This window comes from Thunnus maccoyii, chromosome 12, assembly GCF_910596095.1.
Source record: "Thunnus maccoyii chromosome 12, fThuMac1.1, whole genome shotgun sequence".
In the NCBI taxonomy this organism is placed as follows: domain Eukaryota; kingdom Metazoa; phylum Chordata; class Actinopteri; order Scombriformes; family Scombridae; genus Thunnus; species Thunnus maccoyii.
The window spans coordinates 2,981,534-3,006,209 of NC_056544.1; the positions used below are offsets into that span (position 1 = coordinate 2,981,534).

At 38.9% G+C, this 24,676-nt stretch overlaps 1 protein-coding gene across 2 annotated transcripts in view; it reads left to right on the plus strand.

The window, feature by feature from the left end:
- Positions 1-15,483: 15,483 nt before the first annotated feature.
- LOC121908811 (cadherin-6-like) overlaps positions 15,484-24,676 on the plus strand; it is an 80,381-nt gene continuing 71,188 nt past the window's right edge. For both annotated transcript variants that reach the window (XM_042429107.1, XM_042429105.1), the window contains exon 1: positions 15,484-15,611. The gene's annotated coding sequence lies outside the window, so the exon portion shown is untranslated. The remainder of the gene's footprint in view (positions 15,612-24,676) is intronic.

A 24,676-nucleotide genomic window follows, 5' to 3' on the forward strand; every position in this document is an offset into this window, starting at 1 on the left:
GAAAAAGTCAAGGTATTTTGACCGCTTATTTTATCAGATGGACACAAATGCAACTAAAAACGAATGCTAATGTTGCCTTAAAGGCCGCTGGATGTGTAGATAGGCAACACATTAAAACACAAGTTCACAATTTTCCTGTGAAGTCCTGTTCATACTGACCATTAGAAGATCCCTTCATGATGCACTTACAATGTAAGTGATGGAGGACAAAATCCACAGTCCTCCTTCTGTGCAAAAATGTATTTAAAAATTTATCTGAAGCTAATATGAAGCTTCAGCGTCCAAATGAGTCAAATCAAGTACATATCTTTCAACGTCACAGTCTTTTTAGTGCCAAAATCCCTCTTTTTGTTACTATACTTCCACTGCAGCTCAACAGGGAAACACTGTCAGGCAGTGCTTGAAATGGAAAAAAAATAAATGCCAGTACTCCCTTTATTCACATGTTGGCGAGTGTATCTGCCGGCATCAATTTTACATTATGAATTTCTACAGTGAATAAAAGACACTAGGCGGGGGTGGAGCTAGACTCTCAGCACAAAGCATTCTCAAGTACTTCATGTAAAGTCATTTAAAAATTCACACCTGTAAAATAGCTGATATAACCTATCCATAATCACAAATTGTCACTTATTGAGCCAAGCAAGCCTATGTCTAAGAAAACATACAGTGAAGCCACTTTGTCAGACAAGCTTGTTCTGAAGAACAAAAAAAGAAAACAGGTTGCCAGTCGCATTCAAATGTTTCACCGAGGACAGCGTGCAGCACTCTATGTGCATCGGTTGACAAATGGTTCAGCACCACTGCTGATAGACAGCATCTGTCTCAGTACCATGTCTTTCTTACACAGGAATAACTTAAACATAAAATAGACACGGCGGTCTACAACACTGCAAGGCCTATTCAAATACAAAGTGGACACAGGCAGTGACACAGACGGGTGTCAAGATGCAGTAAGCATGGAGTTAAACAACAGATTAATATTCTGACTGATTTCTTCATAACCAAAATGTTAGTTAATAAAGACTAAGGTCCAAATCCACAAAGAATGGATTGCGCTCACTAATAGCACCATATATTGCCATGAATTGCCATGAATTGCGCAGCATTTGCACCCGTAATCTGCCCTGTTTTAAGGTCCTATTCACAAAAGATTTTGCATTAATGATATGCCGGCACAAACACAACCGTAAAGTTTTGCAGCTGAGTGCAATTTGCTCTTGTTTTGTGTCTGTTTGAGTGAGCAGAGAGGTTTCCAGTGTTTCAGGCTTTTCTCCACATTTCAGCACACAGGTTGGTCCATAATGAGAACTGCAGAGAGCACAAAAGCCTCAAATTCTGTGTTTTTAATTAACAGAGGTGTGCACACCCACAGGTCTCCACAATCACAAACCAACTTTCATATATTTTACTTCTTTTACTTCTCTAGTATTTCACATCTATAGCATAATCTACTGAAATGTCCATCAAAATAGGCTACAGCTATTAATGTGACTCAGGCAGGTCTGAAATGTGTTAGATTAATGTCTGAATCTTCTTCTCTCAATGTCTGAATCTTCTGTTGTTTAGGTGTCACTGAATGCATCCTGGATTTTGCAGAAACATCAGTACTGATGTTCTGTTTGTTACCCACAGCTGGCTGCGGCATCACACAGCAGCTGAAACAATAGGTGCGTCTCTAAACTGAGAAAGAGGCTGTGTGCATTTACACATGCAGCACAGCAGCAGTAACTTTATTTACACTGGATCGATCAGGATCTGATGGTAATTAATGTTCTATGTTCTGCTACACATCTACAGGTCAGCTGTTACACACAGATTCAGGTTTATACATTTATACACGTTATATGTTTATGGATGAATCCTGAGCTCCATCAGAGCTGTCAGGACAAGTAGCTGAAAGTCCAAGATAAGCCTACTACCTCATACAAACCCCCCACCCCCACCCCTCCTCATCTCCGGCCTGCACACCAAACTATAATAGGCAGTAGACCCTTCTCAGCCTGCGGTAGTTTAGTGTAGTCCATTTGTGTATTTCACCATCCTCCATAGAACAAAATATGTGCTTTTCATGGCAAAGGGTTTGGAAGCTATGCTTTGGTTGATGCTAGCCTCGTTATTAACCACAGTCAGGCTAGTAGTGCTAGGAGTAATGTTAGCTTTATCCTTTCCATCATCATCGCGGTTGTGTTGAAAGGATGAGCAAGACAAAAAGAAGATGTAAGGAGTTAAACTTTTCTAATTCTCTCGATTCTTGCAGACATTCAAATTGTACTTTCTCTCCATTTTACTGCCTAGCTACATTAAAAACAAAAACACATAAGTCACGTGACATTCACCAACCAATGGTGTAACTTCATCACTCATTCAGTCAGTCAATCAGTCAGTCAGGGACAGACATTTGTGGCTGGCTTGCTGTTTTGGGTGGTGGGGGCCCGATGAAGGGGGTACCAAGAGGGAGGAATCAAACAATACAAACAGGCCACAGTGCCCCCGCTGGTGCTGTTTGCTGCATAAGACGAGAACCCCTTGGCAGTGGTGGGGGCTCGTCTCTGCTCTGCAGAAGACAAAGATGTGGTCTGACTCTGACTTTTTATACTTTTTAACCAATAAACAAATAGTGCAAGCTTAACAAAAAAAATCTGTCCTAATATTTTGATTGGTCACCTAACTCTCTTACTGCTATCTCATGTTGTCCCTTAAGTTACAGATGACCCCTTCCTTGGCAAATGAATAATAAATAGAGGCCATATGGCAGCACTACTTGGTCAGTCTCTCCATTATAACTTGTACAATGGGAGTCACATGACCGATGGAGGTAGCCAAGCAAGCACTAGTGCTAGCAAGCTTCTCCACTGGCTTTGATTTCCTTTTAACTGGGCACTCACACCAAGAGCTTCATGAGCAGCAGCAGGCGCTCTGCTCGCTGGCTGCTTGCTGCCAGCCCTCTAGCAGACGCTGGCAGGGTTCAAGTTTGTAGTAGAGCTATTTGGCAGGCCGGCCGTGAACTTGACAAGGATGATAAAATTTACTATTTTTCTTGCTTCCACTATGTAGTATTTAGTAAGAAAATTGTATCTAGTCTATATTTCTATCATTTAAAAAATAAAAATAAAAATCACGTTGTTGACCGAGTAGCCTATGGAATAAAGCATTATAGGCTACTTATAGAATACATCTAGAACAATAATTGTAGAAGTAGCCTAATATTAATACATTAGTAATAATAATAATAAAAGGCTGTCTATACATACATTATTAAAGAATAGCATATTCCTATGGCTATTCAGTTTCTAATATTTATTAGGCCTAATATAAGCCAATTTCTACAATTATTATTTAAGGTTTATTCTATTGCCCCTCTGAGGTTTCTTCCATTTTTTTACTTTCTTTCTTTCTTTCTTTCTTCCTTTCTTTCTTTCTGTATTGGGAGTTATCTTTATGAAGGTTTAGGTCAGGGGGTGTTGTAATGTGGACGTGTAAAGCCTGTTGAGACATGATGTTTGCCAGGAACTTTAGTACAGCAGTTGCTGTGGAAAGAAAATCAAATCCCGATCTGCAATTGGTTGCTGCTTCAGCAGCGTCGCTGCTAATTTGCATAAAGTTAAATTCTGGTCAACTTCAACTGGTCAGCACTGGCACTGGCATTACACAGCTTGCTGCTACCAAGGCATCTGAAGCCTTTGATCACCAGCTTTCATTGGAAATGAATGACTGCTGGCTGCTTTTGTCACTTATGAATCTTGGGTGTGAGTGCACGGTTAGTAACATAAGCCTAGTTAGCAAGGCTACCAAAAAGTAGCCTTAGGATGCCCTCAGCTGTTGCCGTCTGTCACATGACCACCACCTTGCAGAACATAGTGGTCCCCACAGAGGAGAAGATGTTCTTCAACAACTTTCCTAACTGAATAAAATGAAAAAAACAAAGAATGAATGGGTATCGATGGATACCAACAGTGTCACAATTCTCAATTTAATTTTTAAGGAAAAGATTTACTGAAAGTGTGCCATCATGCTGTGGAAAATGCCCACCCCCATGTTCATATATCCACTGAAAGAGCCCAATTGAACAGCAAATTTTCCTGCCTCAATCCCAAGATCCTTATGCAGTCATAGCTCCAGTTTTTCACTTTGTCTTGGCAAGCCACAGTAAACAGCACTGCCAGAGCCAGCCAGCCAATATGGTGTAACTGATTTAAGGCGGATTAGAGATTCCTGCGCTAAGCCTGAGAGAATCCTCTCAAATATTCACAGACGGACTGAATTAGTGAAAGAAACAATAGCCATTTTCAATGCATCTTATGTAAAATGTTTACGTCCTGTGATACTTGCAGCCACTGTAGGTGGCTGGCTTTAACTCACAAAAACATGTGACATGATTAAATTTTAAAGCCACTCAAAGCCTGACATTGCTTTATAATATTCTAAAGCCTCTGAAAATTTTGCTTGAAATAGTAAAAATGCATATATGACATGAAAGTTGAATGTCTGATTAAGCATCCACACAAATCTGAGTGAAAATAAACATTAACTATTAGAAAACCTAGTTAAAAAAAAAACAGCTAATTTTGTTGTTTAGACCATTTCTCAAAACTGTGTAGGCATGGCAGATCACGTTTTGATTGACTGCTGGGGCTGGCTAACTACAGTAGCTAATGACTGGGTTTCCATGGTGCGGAACTCATTGAGCCTCACCTCCAACACAGAAAATATACTACATTTCTTACATTACCAATATCACTAAATGAGGCAGAGGAGTAGCTGAACATAAGACACACCAAGCAAGAGAGAGCAGGAGAGGGAAGCCATCGCTAACTGCTAAGCTAAAGTAACTAGCCGATCTGAAAAGTGTGTAAACAACTGTGTGATTAGCAAGAAAGTCACTACAGGAAGGAGAGAGCTAAGAGTGCTTGAGCAGAACTAGTGTACATTTAAATGTACAGCAGGTAATTACCTGCAGTAATGAAGAATATAGCTAAATTAACTGGGTTGAGATGCAGAAATGCTACCAATGACACAGAAACTCAGACAATACGCTTACATCAGCACGTTGCGTCATTTATAATTGGTTTGTGGAATTTATTGTGGAATTTTCATAATAAATGTCCGAGCATAACCACGCCCAATTCAAACCCAATATCAGGAAGGTTTTCAAAAACGTATTTTAGTAATACATTACTATATTAGCAAAATAATATTTCAAGTTTGGATTGAAACTAATCTCTAATACTTTTGAGATGCTCACTATTATTTACATAAGACCATAAAGGACACAGTTAGAAGGCTGTTGTAGATTTGGGTTTCCAGTGGCTTTAACAGAAACAGAATTTAAAAATACACATAGTTGGCTTTACAAGGCAAAAAAAACATGGTGTTTTTCCTCAAACCTGAAGTTCTTGCTCTTTAGGTTTGCTCCTGCTTTTCCTTCACTTTGGCATTAACTAATAAATAATAATAATAACTATTTTCAGATAAGCCTTTCAGATATGAAAACAGATCAAATCCCATTTTATTGTTTGTTGGGTCTGTGGTATACCCAGTGTTGTCTGTCTTCCATCTGGACAGGAAGTCTCAGAAGAAAACAATTGACCAATTAGTAGATGTGTATTAGACAGACAGACTTCTTCTGCTAAATACAAGAAAAAAGTAAGTCATCATTTCAATTTCTGGAGAACATGTATGAAACGTGTCCACATATAGTGTGTGGACACCAAATGTAGTAAGTCCCCATCTCCAGCTGTCAAGACTCTCACTATGTGTTCAGTGGAAAACAACGCAAATTTTAGAAGCAGCGCAAATGCATATAAAGTCAAAGGAAAGACGTGAGTAAAAGAGAATTTGGTTTGGAAAAAAATTATATGTTATTATATTATACATGTATTTTTACCAAAGCCCTTAAATTAACATCTGAAAAGACGCAGAAAGAAAATACAAAGAAAAAGCAAATGATTTACAAAATCCATCACAAAAATTGAGCATTTTTGGCTGTGATGATGGCAAAAATCATGCTGAAGGCACTGCTTTGAATCAGTGTTGTTTTAGGGTTATGAATATTTCTCAGAGGCAGAGCTTGTCATGCGGCAGTAAGTGATGTCAGTGGTTGAGCCAAACCATGTCATTATTCAGAGAGCAAGTGAGACAACTGGCAAGACTGCATGGCAGAAATAGAACTCTAATCAAAATTTAGATAACACATATGACTGGTGTGACCCAGAGTATTGTTTCTTTCTGTGATTTGTTAGTTTTTTTGTAATTAGTGCCAACTGCATCATCAGGAAGAGTTAGAAGAATGTAAGTATTAGACAGTTTTACAGGAGGCTTACCATCATTTCAGACTGTAGTTTTAGTTGGTCTTTGCGTTGGCCTTCACGCACTCAGTATACACTCAAAACTAGAGCAACAGATGTACCGTTTTGTCCTGAAAAGTCTATTTCTTCACAGATGTACAGGCACATAATGGTCCTCGTGAGAGCAGATGTGTACCTTGTGATTAATGTACTTTTAAGGTAGAAATGGTAAATACAAAAAATGTCGTGCAAAAAAGAGCACTTAAGCAATTATACTCCAGATTCTACTATTCCTCATTCAATGTCAGTAAACCAGGAAGGACAGGAAAATATTATGTTACTCTGACTTTGGAGTTTTCACGCATTATTCCCAGAAAGTACCCGAGTGCTTGAGTCACACCATTTAAATAGCCTTAGAAAGCATTTACACTTCAGCATCTAACTTTGAAAATGCCTTTTTGGTTGCATCCACACTTTTTTCAAGTCATTTCAGTTGAGAGCTGTGCCCACAGTAAAACACCTTACATAACAACATATGATGCCTAAATCTCTTCTTCTTCACATTCTTTAAGTTAGCAAACAACAATGACTGCATCAAAGCCAACATTTAGTGAGCAGTTGGACAGTTGGATCAATTCTCGATGTTATATTCACAACTTGGTGACAAAATCAACATAAATACAAGTTAACGACAACAGCTGCATTGTATCATCAGCTACATCTACATTGAAAATGAGAGATCATGAAAATTAGATGACAGAAAGTTGTCTTCTGAACTTTGCTGCCCCACAGCCCCACCTGTGCCGGGCAGCTACAGACAGTCTGTTACTCTTCTCAGTGAGATAGTGATTTAATCACGTCTCATAAATGGTGTTAACCAGAAGTCATATTCAAGCTGCTGCACTGCAGTGATTAAATCATTGTTGTATAATCGCATGTCGTCTTACAAAATCAGCAGAAATCCAGGTTAATAACAAAAGTTGTGCTGTGTTTTCGACTATACTGACATTTAAAATGAACGCTCACATAGACGGGTTGAGGCAACAAGAGTCTTTAACTTTACTGCCACACGGCCCCATGCAAAAGCTCAGTTTTCCCACCAAACACTGAGTCTGTTTTGGAAAAGGTCAGTTTTTATCTAGAAAAACAATCAGTTTATACCAATTTACCTGGCTTAGTATGGACATGAATTAGCTGTTTTTCTTGTATTAAGTATTTGTGGCAGTGAAAGCACAAACAAATAGACAGACAGTGTAAAGCTCCTTTTTAATTAGCTCAAGCGTATGTATTATTACTGTAGCATTAATATTGGATTTTACTTAGATGCAACTGTCAGTGAAGAAGACATTGCAGCCATAGTGCCAGCAGTCTGCTGTTGTTGCTCCTGTAGTTCTTTTCACCAAGTGAAAAATTCTTGATATCTCCTACTTTCAATTACAACTAGGAGGCTGACTTAAACGGTTTTTCTGACTCGGCTGCTCATAATTATGGCCTGAATTAAATGACGTGAATGAAGCATAAATATGTAACAAAGTCATCTAAGCTCAAAAGTTCCACTTAATAGCTTTCTGAGCATTCAAGCATATGTCACTTTTCATCCTGCAAATGAAAACCGAGGATGAAAGCTGAATGAAGCTGCTAGCAAGTAGACCTTTGATCTTATGTTATTTTGTTACATATACTCCCCCGAAAGGTCAAGAATGAACTTCCATGCTCAAATTCTGCAAAACTTTTTTCTACAAATATTCAATTATTAAAGTGATATATTCAAAGATCTTGTCCATCTATTTTCCAACAGAATTTTTTTCCTGTCTTTGTTCAATATTGCTGATGATATTTTTTGTTCCCTGTACAATGACTTTCAATACAACTGCCCCTCAGGATTTAATAAAGATTTAACTAAGCAATCATCCTCATTCACAGATGTTTTCTCTCTTGTATTTGTTCAAAAGAAAATGTAAGTTGAGAAATAAGCAAATCCTACATCTGACTTACAAATTTGTTCATTCCCTCATGAAATCTTATGAATTTGCAAGTCAGTGTTGTTCTTCCATCGGATGTGTGCTCAGGATTTTTTGTCAATAGCATAAGCAGATACCTGTACAATCCATTAGGAGAACAGCAGACTCATAGCTGTGTGCTAACTCTCTGCAGGCTGTTATCTTTGGAAAGATGAACATCCAGACAAAGACACAAAGAGAAAATACCCTAACAACCACCACAACAACAACACAAACCCTTTCACCAGTGCAGTTAATGCAGTATCAACATCAAACTGCAGGAACCGTCTGAGAACTGATTCTGAGGGTGTTCAGGCCACAGGGGCACTGACAGTTGTTAAAGAGCTGAAATGAAAGAGAGTAGTGAATCCATAACTGGAGAGGTTGTGCAGTCTGAAGTGGCACTAGACAGTGAGCTGGATATCATGCCACCAACTCTAGACATTAAGGATCAGGGTCAGGATTGTTTCAGCAATCAAACTCTTTCCTGCCATTTTCTGTGAAGTAGACTGTTGTGTGGCTATTTTATGCCACAAGATATCTAATAGCCATCTATGAAATAAAAAGCTTGTAGGTATGTATCAGTTTGTATCAGTATTGTACTTTTCCTGGCCATGTTATGTAAGGAAACTGTCTATACTTTTCTCTTTCACTAATGTAATTCAGAATAACTATAAGCTACCACAGAGGTCTAGTTGGAGGAGAGTAAACCTTAATATTTATTTCCAGCACAAAAAGGTTAATTTACATAAGTTTGACACCTGCAGCAGTAGGATCTGTGAAGATGGAGTTAACTGACTAAAAATAGTCACTGATGTCAAACTTTATCATAAGCAAAGATAACATTTCAGATAAATAAAGGTTTCAATTCAGTCACCATACTGTTGATGAAAACATGTAATTTTACCCACCATTAGTAACCTGTCTTAAGGGTCTCACTTGATAAACTTTGTGTGCCAAGCATCAGGCTGGGGGAAACATTGTTTGAAGGATACTGGGGGGAATCATAAGAGACACATTTGATGTTGATGAAACAGAGGCTGAGATATCCTGCCTTTTAGTCTCTAGTATGGTTCAAACTCCAAAAAACCCTAAATCCTACACTTCCAATAATGCAACTTGATAGTCTTTTCATTAATCTTTCAAACTCCACATCCCCGGTTTGTAATCCTGGCTTTTTGTTAAAGACATTAAGTTTCCATGTCCTAGCTGTGAAAACCCCGATGACATCACTATGACATCATTAGGGTTATTTTGTCAGAATTGAACAAGCTCCTCCTGAGCTTCAAAAGACATCATACAGCTGAGGAATAAACTAACCTTTGGTGCCCTTTCAACTGTTAGATTTGAAAAATACAGTTTTATTCCAAAACACCACTTTCATTTACGATTTCACTTGAATCCTTGTATTGAATTCTGTATTGTATGCCCTGTAATATACTAATATTCCTATAGGTACTAGTAGTGTCTGTTAATGTATAATGAATTTACATTGTCATGAAAATGGCCGGGGTGGAGTGAATAGAGCTTTTTCACAGCGGTACATGTCAAGCACAAGTGTAACTAATAACATTATTAGGTGCATTGCAACATCATTAGTGTTATTGGCTCTACCTGCCTGCTGTGAAAGACGCCCATGAATCTGATTCATTTGGAAATGATAAAGAAACAAGAGGGCTCTGATGCTGGAAAGGCTATCAAGATTCAGGTTAGCAAGATCTAGTCAGAAAGCAAAACGACACATACAGTACAAGACGGATAGATGTTTTTTACAGCGAAGAAAAGGAAATGCTCACAGAGCAAGCACATCAGTCAAATGCAAAACACAAACAAGTCTGTCTTGCTCTGGTGTTCACTGTCAGTATAGCAGGAGAGCAATGTGTCGTGTGTGTGTAAAAACCAGCAGTTTAGACAAAGTGTCACGTTGACATAAGATTATTTCGATTAAATTCCATTTGGCTCCCTCTTTGAAGTTTCCCCAGTATTGTTACCAGCCAATGCAAATGCAATCTATTTAAATATGCACTTACTAAGGTAAGTTCAGATGCTATATGTCAAAATATTTTTTTACCCAGTGACTTTATCAAACCTATGAACTGCTATACCTTTATATTATATCATATTACATGTTATAGTAGTGTAGAATTTCCTTTGTACTCACCAGTGAGTTTATGGTATTGTTCTCATATAATATCAATATAATAATAGTGTAGGGACTCTTTTGGCCACTTGGAGGCAGCAAAAAAAGCTGTAACCACAACACTGACATATTATCATATTATAAAGTTGTTATGGTGAATGTGATAGTAAACTATAACACATTCAGCAGTTACAGAGCAACATTCATTTGGAGTCATGTTTCTGTTGACCTGGGGCACACAGCCTGCATGAACCTCAGCACTACGTGTGTGTCGCTGAACTGCTGCGTCTCGCATGTTTGCAGCGTCCACACAGACAGCTGCCGGCTCTGTCTTTCTACGTATAGTCATGGGATCAAATAATGATCATTAATATTTTGAGCTTGTGAAATGGTTTGTGAATGTGTAACAAAGTTTTGCAGCTGTAGAAATAATTTGTGTGAAAAAGGTTTGTGCACACATATAATTTGCACATGTGTAAAAAGTTTTTGTAGCTGCAGAAATATTTTGTATATGTCAAATTAAAATTTGTGCAGGAATTTTTTCAATTGTTGAGATTTCACAAAGTCTGATAGACGGACACACAGATTTCCTACCTGTTACCTGTTCCTACCTGAATTTACAAGCCACAAACTACAAGTTAGGAGTACGAATTTTGACCCTGTTTTTACGTCTGAATCTGATTGGTCAAACTCAGAGTCAGTCTGTCCAATCAGAGGGCAGATTGTTCCGTTGGGTTCACCCCCCCTACAGGTCCTAATTTTTAAGATGGACAATGGTGCGGGCTCTCCTGACACCCAGGTGGGTTTATGGTACTTGTGGATGCTGTAGATATTAATGATAAACATTTAACATTTAGCTTGTAGTTAGTTCACTGTTATTGTAAGACAACACAGTTGTCTAAATGCATATTTTAAAGTTGAGGGAGGCTGCTTTATGTAACCAGAATAGAACAATAATGTAGCTTTCTGTTAGCAAATGTCTGCTAGCGTTACCAAAGCTAGCAAGAACTTTCAAGCTGAAGGCAAACCAATCACTCGGCTGTATTACATACTGTTGCTCTGCATTACCATGTTTGATTAAATAATGTAAGCAATGCTAGGCTAACCATTAAAACATGCTTCTGAGAAAAATTGCCCCTAGTTGTATCTCCAGATGGATTAGTAGTTGACGTTACTGTATGACTATAATGTGTTGCTCTGCCATTGATGATGTTGAAACGTTATTTCTAAGATCTTTTTAATATATCCAGTCTTCTCTTGTGCCAATAAGTAAAATAATTAACTTTGTGTGTAGTTGTTGAATACATCAGTGAGAAGCAGTGCTGTATTAGCAGACATATCATTGGTGTGACCTGATAATAACACTTATTTGCCTGTAGACATGAGATCATATTTCAGATACAGAAAGAGGCCAAAGGCTACAACTCCATCCCAAAAGTTCAGAGGGCCATGGTAATAAAATGAGTGTTATCAGGGTTTAGGATGCCACAGCTTTGATCCAGAAGGCCAGATGATCCACATCAACCTGGTTTACAGTCTGCTGTACCAGCCTCGACCACTCAGGAGTCATTGTAGACACAGATCAGCAGGAAGCATGACATGCACTGATTCCACTGCTGTCTAAGTGGTGGTTGTTACACTGAAGTCATACATAGAAATTATGAATATTGTTCATCCAGTTAATCTATTTGACATGAGCGTCAGTTCTGGTCAAACTGTCAGTGCTGCTCTCTGAAAACAGAAAAGTAACAAACTATTTCACAACAATACAGGCAACATCTGTGTATTATTAATGTTTCCAAACAGTCACTTTTTATTTTTCTGTTGGCATGTAAGGATTCAATACGGGGATTTGAGATTTTAAATGTATTTTTTCCAGAGGCCACAGAGACAAAGGATGCCCCTGCATCAGATGAAGACCACCTGTGAAGTATCTACAGTCACCATATCAAACTACATATCTGCCATATTAAATTACTCTCTCTTAAGCTGTTCATTTATATTTGTGACTTGTAATCCAACCTTCTGTATATATTTATTCTTGAGCCAAATAAATTCTTACAACTCTAAAAAGTCATAATTCTTTTTTTTTTTTTAGCTTCATAAAGACTTCATGTGATGATTAATTGTTAATGGATTTGTCCATGGTAATAGTCTAAATGAAGGTGAGGGTCTGGTAAAAACAGACTGTGGTACAATAATGTAACAAACATGTATTTGTTCAGAAACAATTCACTATAGTCACTTTATTGTACAAGAAACAATAACACAAGAGATATTACACTGCAAATAAAACGTAAGTAAATAACATATTTACAGTATAAAGCACCTCAAACTATTTATAATTGAAAAATTGAAATGACAGCTTTAGTTTCTTTAAACTCGTTTTGTTCAGTCATGGAGTAACAGATCAAACCAGCAGGGTTTTAACTGCTGAACGTATGGAAACCTGATCACTGTACTCTCAAAAATGTTAAAGAATATTTGTTAAATATTGTTCAGAAATGAAATCATTAATTTTAATCATGTAAAGAATCATTAACACAGTTATCAGGACTTGATCAGCTCTCTAAGGTTCTGATCCTGCTGCTGGCAGCAGCTAGAAGCTGTGCAGATTTATTTCCTTCCTTAGTTTAATCATTGTTTTCACCTCATTTATTTCCTCGTGTGTTCCTCATGTCATCATGTATTGATGCAGCAGGAAAGTTGATCTGTGTCTGACCCGTTGTTGTCTGTCTGTTGAAATATCTACGTGTTTTGCCACGATTTGGTCAAATAATTAGACAGTTTCATCCATCATCACTGTGATGAGTTAATTCTGATAAATATTATGACTAAGCATTATGACATGTATTTTTTTAAATATGTTGATGGACACAATAATAATCTTTCTCATTGTAATCCTTTTATTTGTAATCTTTTGCATGTTTGTGTGCTGCTGCACATCCGTGTGTGTGGTGCATATTACTGTCTTGATAATGTGCCCTTAAAATAACAGTGAAACACTGCGCCATTGACTTCAGACCAGGTTGTTGTTGGTCAATAGTGCAATCACTCTCTGCTGCCTCAAGATAGCAATGCACCAACAATGCGCCTGACCACACCTCAAAGACCAACACGCCCATGGGTGCTCTGATGGGCGCAAGTGCATTTGCTATTTAAACAACGTGGGTGCTGGACGGGAAAATGACAACTGCGTTGGTCTTAAACTTACAAAGACACTTGCGTTGCACTTGGCGTCGCTTTGTGCCGGGTGTAAGATAGGACCCTTTGTCTTTTGAAACAGAACTAATTGACACTTTGGATTGCAATGACATAATCAACCTTTTCAACAGAAAGCCCAGAAGACTCGGCCTTGTGTAGGAATAGTAGCCTCAGGTAAGCCAATGTTATTTTTATTCTGGCCCGTCGTGGCATGTTATGATTGTGGTTTCTGTGAGGAAGTTCTGAATTGTAACATATTCATTGCTCAATTTGTGTTTGTAGCTGCTCTCGTTACCAGGGTTACGCAGTGTTTATTATTGTGTTGTTTCCTCTTTTATTTATAGATAGCCATTCATCTGACTGACGCATTGATATGGGTGTGGTATTCTGATATGAGTACTAGGCATACTAAAATTCACTACTGGTCCGCCAGTTTTCCCCCCTTATCATTTTTATACAAATCTAAGCTTAAAAAAACTCAGGCCCATCCAGATTTTTCCACGTCCCGTCATTAGCCACATTCTGTATCCGTCAGTGCCTGGAGCCCTTTCACAGTCGAAAGTCGTATTCAGACCAACTCAGGCAGTTGCGGCGGTGTAGGCGTGTTTATTTGTGCTCTAGAAGTTAACTGCTGTGAAACAACCAGAAAATAACATTTTATTGATCTGATTCAACGGCTTTCTCACTACCATTCAATCTCCAGCTCGCTTGACCACAGTTGCTCTCGCTCTCTCTTCCTCTCTCTCTTTCTCTCTCTCTTTCTCTCGCCTTTTTTAAAATGAGTCAGGAAGCCGACAGCAAAGCCTAACTTTACTTACTTACTTAATTACTTTACTTTTAACATTATCAAATGAAGAGAAATGTCTTCCCCTCCTCCTAGCAGCGTCTTTGTGCTCCCTCACGGCAGAGTTTACAGCTCTGATCAGTCTGATTGGCCACTGCAGCCTTCAGCCGCAGTGATGTCGTGTTGCGTTTCTCCAAAAGTTGATTCTGGCTCAACTTTCCGGCTGCAGTGTGGTGCGGCGCCGCAGCTGCCAAAACGCACTAGTGCCGAAATGCACTACCCCCATTCAAATGAATGGGAGGACCAGCGTTTTCGCTGCACCGCCTGATTTGGTCTGAATACGGCCTAATCCGGCCATGATTCTGAGTAGCTACTTGATCCATTGTTGATATAAAATTTTTATTACATTTCAAAATACAAACAGTGAGCTTGGAGACAATTTAGATACGTAGGGTAGTGCAGTTTTAAGTGGCCATATAACTGTGCCACTTTTTAGTATGGCTGTCCTCAAGAGTCTATAGGCCTACTGTAGGCTATAGGCTAGAACAACCACCTTCAGCTGTGACACCTGCAGGCTGTAGGTGTTGGTGGGATCTCTGTGTTAACTCTGATCTCCCTGCCTCTGTTATCACAGTCCAATCAGAAACAACACAGGCTGTATTTCATGTGTTCTTGCTTCTGAAAGGTCCTAAAATAACCCAGAGTTCTCCTTTAAAGAAGCAGCCAATTGGCCTCTGAAAATAAGGGCTGATTGAAATGTGTCTGTTGGGTGGAGCTGGGATGAAGATTGAGTGAACGGTCTATGTGTGTGTGTGTGTGTGTGTGTGTGCGCGTGTGTGTGTGTGTGTGTGTGTGTGTATGTGTGTGTGTGTGGGCGCGCGCGTGTGTCCATTTAATTGCCGACGGTACTGTAATGACCAATCAGCGGCCATTTCAACTCTTCAATTTGTTGATTTGGTGAGGGAGGGGGGCTGTGGGACGGGGGGTTGGTAGAGAGAGGCAGGGATTGCACGAGAGAGAGAGAGAGAGAGAGAGAGAGAGAGAGAGAGAGAGAGAGAGAGAGCGGCGGAGGGAGAGGGGGAGAGAGAGAGGCAGTGAGTACGGGAAAGAGGGGACAGGCAGAGAGAGCAGCAGTCCGTCTCCGTTGGATTCACTGTTGGTTGCTCTTGTTAAAGCTCCGTCCTCAGCACACAGCGGTAAGTGGCTCCACACTGCTTCTACTGTCCTTACCGGCGGTTTTAGACCACAATAAACAACTGTTTAGATGCGCTTTATTATTAAGCTACATGTTTATAGTGTTGAGCGGGAGTCTTCATAATTTCGAAGCTGTTCTGATAGGAGATGCGTAGTTACTAGCAGCCTCAAAGTGGCCAGGTGCTGACAAGAGGGCACGCGGGCACTGAGTTGGGCTATTTTACGGTCAAAGTGAGGAAACATTCGGGTGAGATGCTAGTCAGCAACTTTATTACACACGAGGCTTTCTGCAGCCGCTTCTCGGGTGAGTCTTTAGACATGCGAACCTGTGTGAATTCTTGAAAAAAAAACCCCTAACCCTGAGAAATGAAATGATTCCTAATTAATTTTGTCTTTCCACCGGTGGTTGGTGGATGTGAGGGACTGCAGCATCTTGTCCTCGTGCAGCTGACAGCAGGGAAGCCTGAAACGGAAACTTCAATGGAAGTATAAATATTAGACGTTTTTAGCAGAAATGAGTGACTGGGGGTTTTTTGTAAATAATTTACTCGCTTTTTAATCTTTAGTCAGCCGATATTTGGATTACGGTCACCGCGTAGCCGCTGAAAAACACAACAAAAAACCAACTTGTGTTCAATTTTTAATTGTTGGCAAAGGTTTTCTCTTCTTGTGTGGTGATTTGTCTTTGGTCAAAATGTCATTTTGTGTTCTCATATATCAGTGGCTATCTAGTAAACTTGATGTGTGAATATTTTGGCTTATGTAATAGTATATTGCTGGAGAAAAAAAAAGTTGAAGAATTTATGGCGTGGTGTTAGTGTTCTATTTCAGTCTTTGTGGTTTCTTCATCAGCGCGAAAGAGAGAGGAAGAGGCAAAGAGACCTAGAGAGAGACGGTAGCAGAATGAAGCGATGCTGATCCGTTCCGACTGATTTTCTTCTCTCTCTCTCTCTCTCTCTCTCTCTCTTTCTCTCTGTCTGTCTCTCTCTCTCTCTCTCTCTCTCTCTCTTTCTCTCTGTCTGTCTCCCTCTCTCTCTCTCTCTCTCTCTGGCTCCATCTTGGTCATTTTTTCTCATCCATGTCCCCACATCTCTTGTAGCATCAATCAGAGAACATTTTCAACTCACTTTTTTCTTACTTTACACTACATGTACATGAACAATTCAACATTTTTTTCGCTTCCTTGCTTTGTCTTTGTGTGAATTCAGATTCATTCCTTGTCTGTCGGCCTGCCTGCTGTATTTAGGGGCTGGTAATGAGACCACAGCCTCTGTCAGATTGTGGGTTGAGAGTTTGTCTTTCTAATCTCAGACAGGACAGCTCGTGTGGTCGTGGTGGCAGGTTTGGGTCAAACGGTGGCGGTAAATCAGGCTGTTCAGTGCTGGGTTTGACCTGCATGGAGAGCCAGATGGGTGGGGATTTCCACATCTGGGCAGTTGTATAGCAACAGCGTTGTTACTAGTTTTGATAAAGTGACATGACAGGCCAGTAAAATTGAGTGGGTTTTTTTTTTCTTAAGATTAACAGTATTTTTATTACATTTTGGATTGAATTTAATGAATTTTTCTATATGTTGTTTGACCATCTGATGATTTGATGACCATATAAAGAGCAAAATATGTATAAAGAAATTTCAAATTTACCCCGTGATTTTATTTTTCTTTTGGTGGGAAAAAAGCATTTATCACCATTAAACTCTCTAAAAGAATACTAATGAATTTGTTCAGTTTGAGTCAGCAGCTTTTAATAGCAGGTTTGGCAGCTGATTTAACAGACTGACACCCCTGAAAGTACTCAGTCACAACAACAGGAATATATTTGGTGTTTGACTGAGTTGTTTTTTTTAATTTTAATACCGACAAATTAATATGGGAAGATTTTAGTTGTTAAATTAGTCATTCTTATTCGTTCTGTGGAATAATAAGGAATTGTATTGTGAATTCAATTCTTAACTCCTAAAATTGAAACCGTGGAAACCCTTAACGGACCACTGGAATTCAAACCCCTGGTCGTATCAGACCCCTCGTTGAGATTCCATTGATTTATAGGATTCTGGGATTTCCCAACATGCATGTAAGTGCCACTGAAATGTACTTAGCACTGGCATCCATCATCCCTATTACGAGGCCTGAGTCAGTGCTCACATTAGACGTTCCTCACTGACTCAGATGTGACCTCTACGTAGCCTGACGGCCCATCTGGAGCAAACTCGTTACTTACATTTTTCCTAAAAGCGAGAGTCTAAAACTAGTCTGCCGGCTAGTAGGAATTTTTTGTAACTATTAGCACGAGTTAAGAATCCAATCCCACTGAATAGATTTTTGTTAGTGTGTTATTTTAATAACACTCTGTCAGGCAGCAGTGACCAGCGTGAATTTGCTCAATAGATTATAATTAAATTCAAATAACAGTTATTTTGGTGGATGATAAATATGCTAAATTTTTCTCAATGTTCTTTCCAAAAGGCAGGAATATTAATAGATTATTTTCCTGCTAATTATGTAGACCTCCAGTCAGTCCTGGTGGTCTGTGTAGTCCATTAACAGTACAGGCACTTGGGTGACATTGAAACTGACACAGAACTTGGTTCAGAAAGCTTGTCTCACAGTGCCTGCATGTACCAGGATGTATTGTTTGTGACTATAATAGGCAAATCTCATAATCACAATAGGGGGCTCTGTTTCCCTGAATTTAGCCTCTAAGGCAACACTGCCTCTCAGGCTGGATACAACTCCCAGGGTGGTCCTGACCCTAACCTTACTGTCTTTAGTCTAAAGCTAATCATATCCTGTCATTTGTGGAGCTTGTTGGAGACAGAAATGCTGTTGTAAACTCTGACAGCTGTAGTGAGCTGTAGTGCATGCCCCCAGGCTACCTGGATGTGGAAAAATAAAAAATCAGCTCCATTTAACTGCCCGCATTTGTAGGACTTTCACAGGGTGTGTCCTGTGATTTAACACTTCATCAGCATGTTTTCCAGTTCACAGTTCAACAAGATGCCAAAAATAATGTGAGAGCACGGTAGAAATATCAGAATACGAGTAAAAACTAAGAGCATAAAAAGATTTGTTTGAAACATTACATAAAATAATAAAACAAACACCACTCGGATAAAAAACAGTTATATTCTCCCACTTACTAGTATTTTCCAGAGCTTTCAACTACATCAAAATTCCATCCACTGCAGAAGAGCGTGAAACACGATTGAAAGCTCCCAAAAACATAAGCAGATGTAAGATTATTTTTGTCAAACAACATTTGCAGTGCTTCACTAAAGAGAAATAAAAGATGACATAGATCAATACAAAGGATGAAAGGAGAATAAGAGCGTCTGTAACAAATAATACAAGAAAGAGTGAGTGAAAAAAATAATGTAGGAAGATACAATTAAGTAGCAGACGAGATAACATTATAACACATTAGTAAACAAAAGAAAACAAGATTTCAAGGCTTTCAGATAAAGTAAATGTCAGGTAGAGATTTATAGAGGAAGATAGTGACACTGCCAGCTGTTGTGAGTTGTTCAGGACGGCCAATCCAAAGCCACATGATGGCCAAAGCTCAGTCACCTTTAGTCTTTATCCTGGACACAGTCACAGTCAGGTCAGTCATGCAATATGTAGTCTGTTAAGCAGTCAAAAGTTCAGAGAGATAACCCGGAGCCAAGCCAGGAAAACATTAGCACATAATCACTACAAAAAATCAGTGAAGCCCATCAGTGAAGAGAGGAAGATATTTGGCCTCTCTCTTTGTTGTAGGTAAAAGCCTTGCTTCAGCACTCTCACCACACTGGAGGCGTTCTCTTTTTGGTTAAGGCAAACAAACAGGGCACTGCAGCAGTTAAGGCAAGAAGAGATAAAGGCGTGTAATCCTTTGTATCGCTGAAACTCAGGATGGATCTAAGTTTAGCAATACTCCTGAGATGAGCACAAAAGCCTGAATAAACAAGTATTTTAGTGTGTCATTCTGAATTAGGCCTCAGAAACAAGCTTAATGTGTTAATAAAGTTGAATGAGGGCAACTTCTATTTGGCTGAATTTTTTTTTTTTCAGTTTTTCATGCTAAGAAGACAATTTATAAATATCACTTAGATCTACTGGCAGGGTGAGCTGGATATATATCTATCAAACAAAAACAAGGAGATGCCAGTTATGTACCCCACTCTCTCTACAGTCATTTGATGTCTATTGTTTAATGTGAATGCTCCCATCACATTCTTCATGTAAGTTATCCATCTGTATATAATTCTGTTGTCGTTTGCTATTTTGGTCAATTCTGTACATACAACATCTGTTGCATGTCTGTCTGTCCTGGAAGAGGAATCCCTCCTCTGTTGCTCTTCCTGATGTTTTCTTACTTTTTCTCTATGTTAAAGGTTCTATGGGAGGAGTTTTTTTGTTGTTGTTGCTTATTTTAGATAGAAGGCACCCTAACCCTAATGCCCTAACCCTAACCCTAAACCTAATGATAGAGGATGTTGCTTGTCGACTTCAATTATAGAAAATGGGGGTAAAAGATTAGAAAAACTTCCTTTTACTCTTAATTTGTAAATATGTAAATATCAAATTAGGCATATAATGTACAGTATAATGTATCTGAATACTAGCAGACCTAAAACTGTTGGTATGATGTTAAAATAACTGGAAAACAGTTTGGTACGATGGAAGGATCAGCCTCAACTGGCACAAATATCAATATGAGGACAGGACAAGAGAATTGCAGGGAACTGATGACCTTAATTTGATCAGCAGTCAGTTTTGCAGAAAACAGCAGGGGATGAGGTCTTCCCAGTGCAACTGATAAGTACTAAATAAAAATCTGGGATTATATGGGCTCGCTCAGAGGAGTTCAGAGATATATTTAGGGCTTACATCTTCAGTCTTTTAAATATGAGATCATATGTCTTTCATTAGCTGGTGATTATCAGACACTCTGAAATTCTAGCTTTTTTTTTTTATTTAGCTGTTAAAATGTTTTCTTTCATTCTTGAATTCTTTCATCCTTAAAGAGGACGTACTGATGGCATCTTGTTTTTAGTGGAGGAACGTTATCTAAGACTGAGGAGCTGTTGTTGACAAAGTGTAACAGAACTTGCTGGTGGGAGACCAAAATGTGAATACAATTTACAATTTTTAATGACTTGTAAGAAGTGAAAACAAGTGGATTATTATTGATTGTTAAACCCTTGTGATGTCATTGAACATAACAATTTCAAAGATTTATGACATTGTTGGACTTCCAGGCTGCTTTGAAAATAGGAAGAAACCATATTTTTAAGGTTTCTATTTTCAAATCCTCACACAGTATACAATATTTATCCTGATATAATGTTATGAAACATTAAATATATTATGAAACATTAGTTGAGAAATAGTTTATGAATAAAATAACCAGACAGGTATGTCTGTTTTTACACATTACGCTGTTTCATCACATTGAAATAAAAAATATGGCAATAAAACCATTAACCTTTCCCGCTCTTTGACTTGAAACACTGCACACAGTGGTTTAATACAACCAGAGATGTTAAAAGAAGAGTTACCACGGTATAAACAGTATGACAAAATCTCTGACGGTAGACAAATGTGTACCGTCGATCGTCATATCTCCTACCGTGCTTTGATTATTTTTATGACAGGGACTACAACTAAAAGACGAGTCTCATCTACTGCTACATATTACATGTTCATATTCATGTAACCTTCATTGTAATAGCAGTTCATACTGTGGGCCAAACAGCTAATGATGACTATGTTGACATGCTAACATTTGAACATCACGGCTGGATTACCAACCAGAAAAACTGCTCTTGGGGCCCAAAAGTCACAGGCTGACTATGTGTCAGTTGTTTTAGATAATTTGGTTAATTAAACAGTTGGAAGGGAATTCACACCATTAGTTCATGCTATGTGCTCATGGTGCATATTCCTTAATAATATTGTGTTTAATCGCATTACTGCAATACTACAATACTACCGGTTGTTCATGATTACTCTGTATGTAAAGTCATTAGGGAGTTAACCACACAGAGCTATCTACAGAGAAATGGTGCAAATGCTATTATCACATATCAGTTGTAGTGAATAGTCTTATTAAGGCGATGAGTTTTAAAAACAGTCAGTACATGATGTCATCTGACAGGCCAGCCACTCACACACATTTAATTATAGAAGCTCTGGATGCTAATGAAGCCCTTAAACTGCTCTGTGTGCTAATTTACGTTGATGTCCGACAACTGCCCTGACAATGGTCTTTGTGCTCTGTATGCGTGTGTGTGTGTGTGTGTGTGTGTGTGAGTAGAAGGTGATAACACTGATTTGGTCCAGGTGCATCGTCAGGTACATTAAGTGGATTAAGCAGCAGAAGTGTGGCTGAGGTAAAGTTGTGTGTATATGATTTCCCCATGGAAAGCACATTTACCGTCCATGTTTTCCCAGACGATTTGCTGATTCAAACATGGACCAGGTTTTTTTAACCTGTAGACCTGCATCATCACCAGTGTGTATAATCGCATGGAAAAGCATGGACTGAAGGAATCTGTTAATACAGTATGTGCATGGTTGGGATATTAGACAGCCATAACAGTTAGCTATCACCTCCCTGTCCATAACTCCAGGCAACAGCACATACCAAATTGGTGTGCATGTGAATAGCATCAGCTTTTAACACACTGCAGAAAGCATTCACATCAAATGAACAGTTATCCTCTGACAGGTGTTCAGCTGCATCTGTCTGGAAGAGAGCCGCTAAATTGTTGTTTGAAGACAACTTCAGCCTTCCTCTCGGCTGGCTTGACAGCTTCTCCAATTACAGCTCTCTGGGCCCAATGTGTTGTGTTTGCAAATACACTAGATTGCTGTTCATCAAAGCCGGGTAAGAAAGAATGAAAAGATGTGGCAGCATGTCGAAATGCTGGAGACTGATTTACCATTTTGACTGAAATCAGATGAGACGCTTTTTTTGATCCTACAGCAACTTTCAAGCTGTCTAATTAGTGTTAGATATAGGGTGACTATGTTCAAACCCCCAAACTGGGAGCCTTAAGTGTACCGCACATTCATGCACGTGCACATGTATGTGTTTATGCACGTAGGCATTTTCATCAGGATGGGGGACACTTATTTCAGGGTTTAGCACACCTACCAAGCCTACCTTTCAACACCATGGACAGCACCTCAGCAGATGAAATATTATGTTTTGTCTCCCAAAATCCACCAAGGTATTTGTCAGTTTGCACAAGTGCAGGCTGCTGGCTAAATGGCCGACAGTGACACATTCTGTGTCAACATTTTTTTTTTCCAACAAAACAATCTCTTTGTGTGTCCTATAAATAACTTTTAGGCTATAACATACAAATAACCTTGACTTACATCTTCACAACACTATGCCACCAGCTGATTGCAAGTTTACAAAGATTAAAACATCAGAACCTTAATCACAATTCAAGATTCAAGATTAACTTAACTGTCCCATAGAGTGGGAAATTTGTCTTGGGCTCTTCACCCATGCTGCAGCCATAAAAAGACAAGATTTCATATTCAGAAAAGAATACAAATGAGTTAATAAATAACAAACAAGGTTCTAAAACCACATTTCAAATACAGAAAATAAACAAAAGTGTTAATAAATAACCAAGTTTATTGGTAATAAATACCAAGGTTGTAAAAGTACCAAGGCAAACAGAGAAGACAAACACATCAATCAAAAAAAAAAAAAAATAGAAAATCCATTTTTCATTGAAAATCTCTTACATAAAAGATCTTCCAGTGCACATCCCAGGCTTATCTGCTACTAGTTAAAAGTTTTATTGACACTAGGATAAATTAATTTTTAAATCTATTGTCTTCTACAAGGGACTCTGAACCTTCTACCAGAGGGCAGTAGCTGGTATTCAGTGTGTAGAACATGGGATGGGTCAGTCACTATCCTCTTAGCTTGCCTTAGGTAGTCTGTTCGTAAGTAGACTGCAGGGATGTGTGTTGTTTTACCCCTATAATCTTCCATGCAGTCTGCATCAGTCATCAACATTTTAGGGTTCTACAGATATTTGTTGGGACTCAGGACACCCAGCTTGAAACCGGGACAATCTGGTGACGTCTGGTCACCATAGTTAGATACAGTAGCTGACCCGAGGTAACAAAGAGGAGAACTTTGTTGAAAATAAAATATCAGCAGTGAAGGGAGGAATACTCGCACATGATGAGAACACACTATAATCTCACTCAGGAGCTTTGCCAAGGTAGTTCCTGGTTCAAAGACTGTTGTCACACTGATACAGCTAAAGTGGAGACATTTTAAGCTTTGAGGGCCGCATGCTTCACAAAATGCTGCCACCAAACCTCAAATAAACTGAAATAACTGAAAAAGTGCCTCACCTGGCTTCAAAACCTTGATATTAAGGTCTATTGTGTAACTGCAGTATTGTGTTCTATGTTGAAAGGATAGCTTAAAGGACCACAGCTCAGATTCACAATAGTTACAGTGGATTTCAACAATGACAGTACAAAATAATCAATCATCTTCAAATTCTCTGATTCCAGCCTCTTAAATGGGAATATTTGCTGGTTTCTTTAGTCCTCTATGGCAGTAAACTGAATATCTGTTGGTTGTGGACTGTTGGTCGCGACAAAACAAGACATTTGAGGACATCCGCTTGGGCTGTAGGAAACAGTGATTGATATTGTTCACAATTTCATGGGCCAAACAACAAATCAATTAATCAAGAAAATAATTGACAGATTAATCAATTATGAAAATAATCATTAGTTGCAGGACTAATGCTGATCATATGGAACATACTGAACATAATGGTGGACAAATGGATTATACTGCAGGAGTGGTCTCTTGAAGGTTTGTTTTTTGCTATGACAGGTCTTCATTGGAATCAATCATACCTGCTGCGTCAACAAGCCAACCGTAGCTGCCATCCTTCACATTCGTGCAAGCTTTACACCTTTCAAAGCACCTTTTAAGCCCACAGGCGGTGAAGATTAGTTACTCACAAGATACATTTTTGGGTGCTGTATTCCTCTTTTTTTAGGTTTATGTGATAAGTAACTGTCAACAC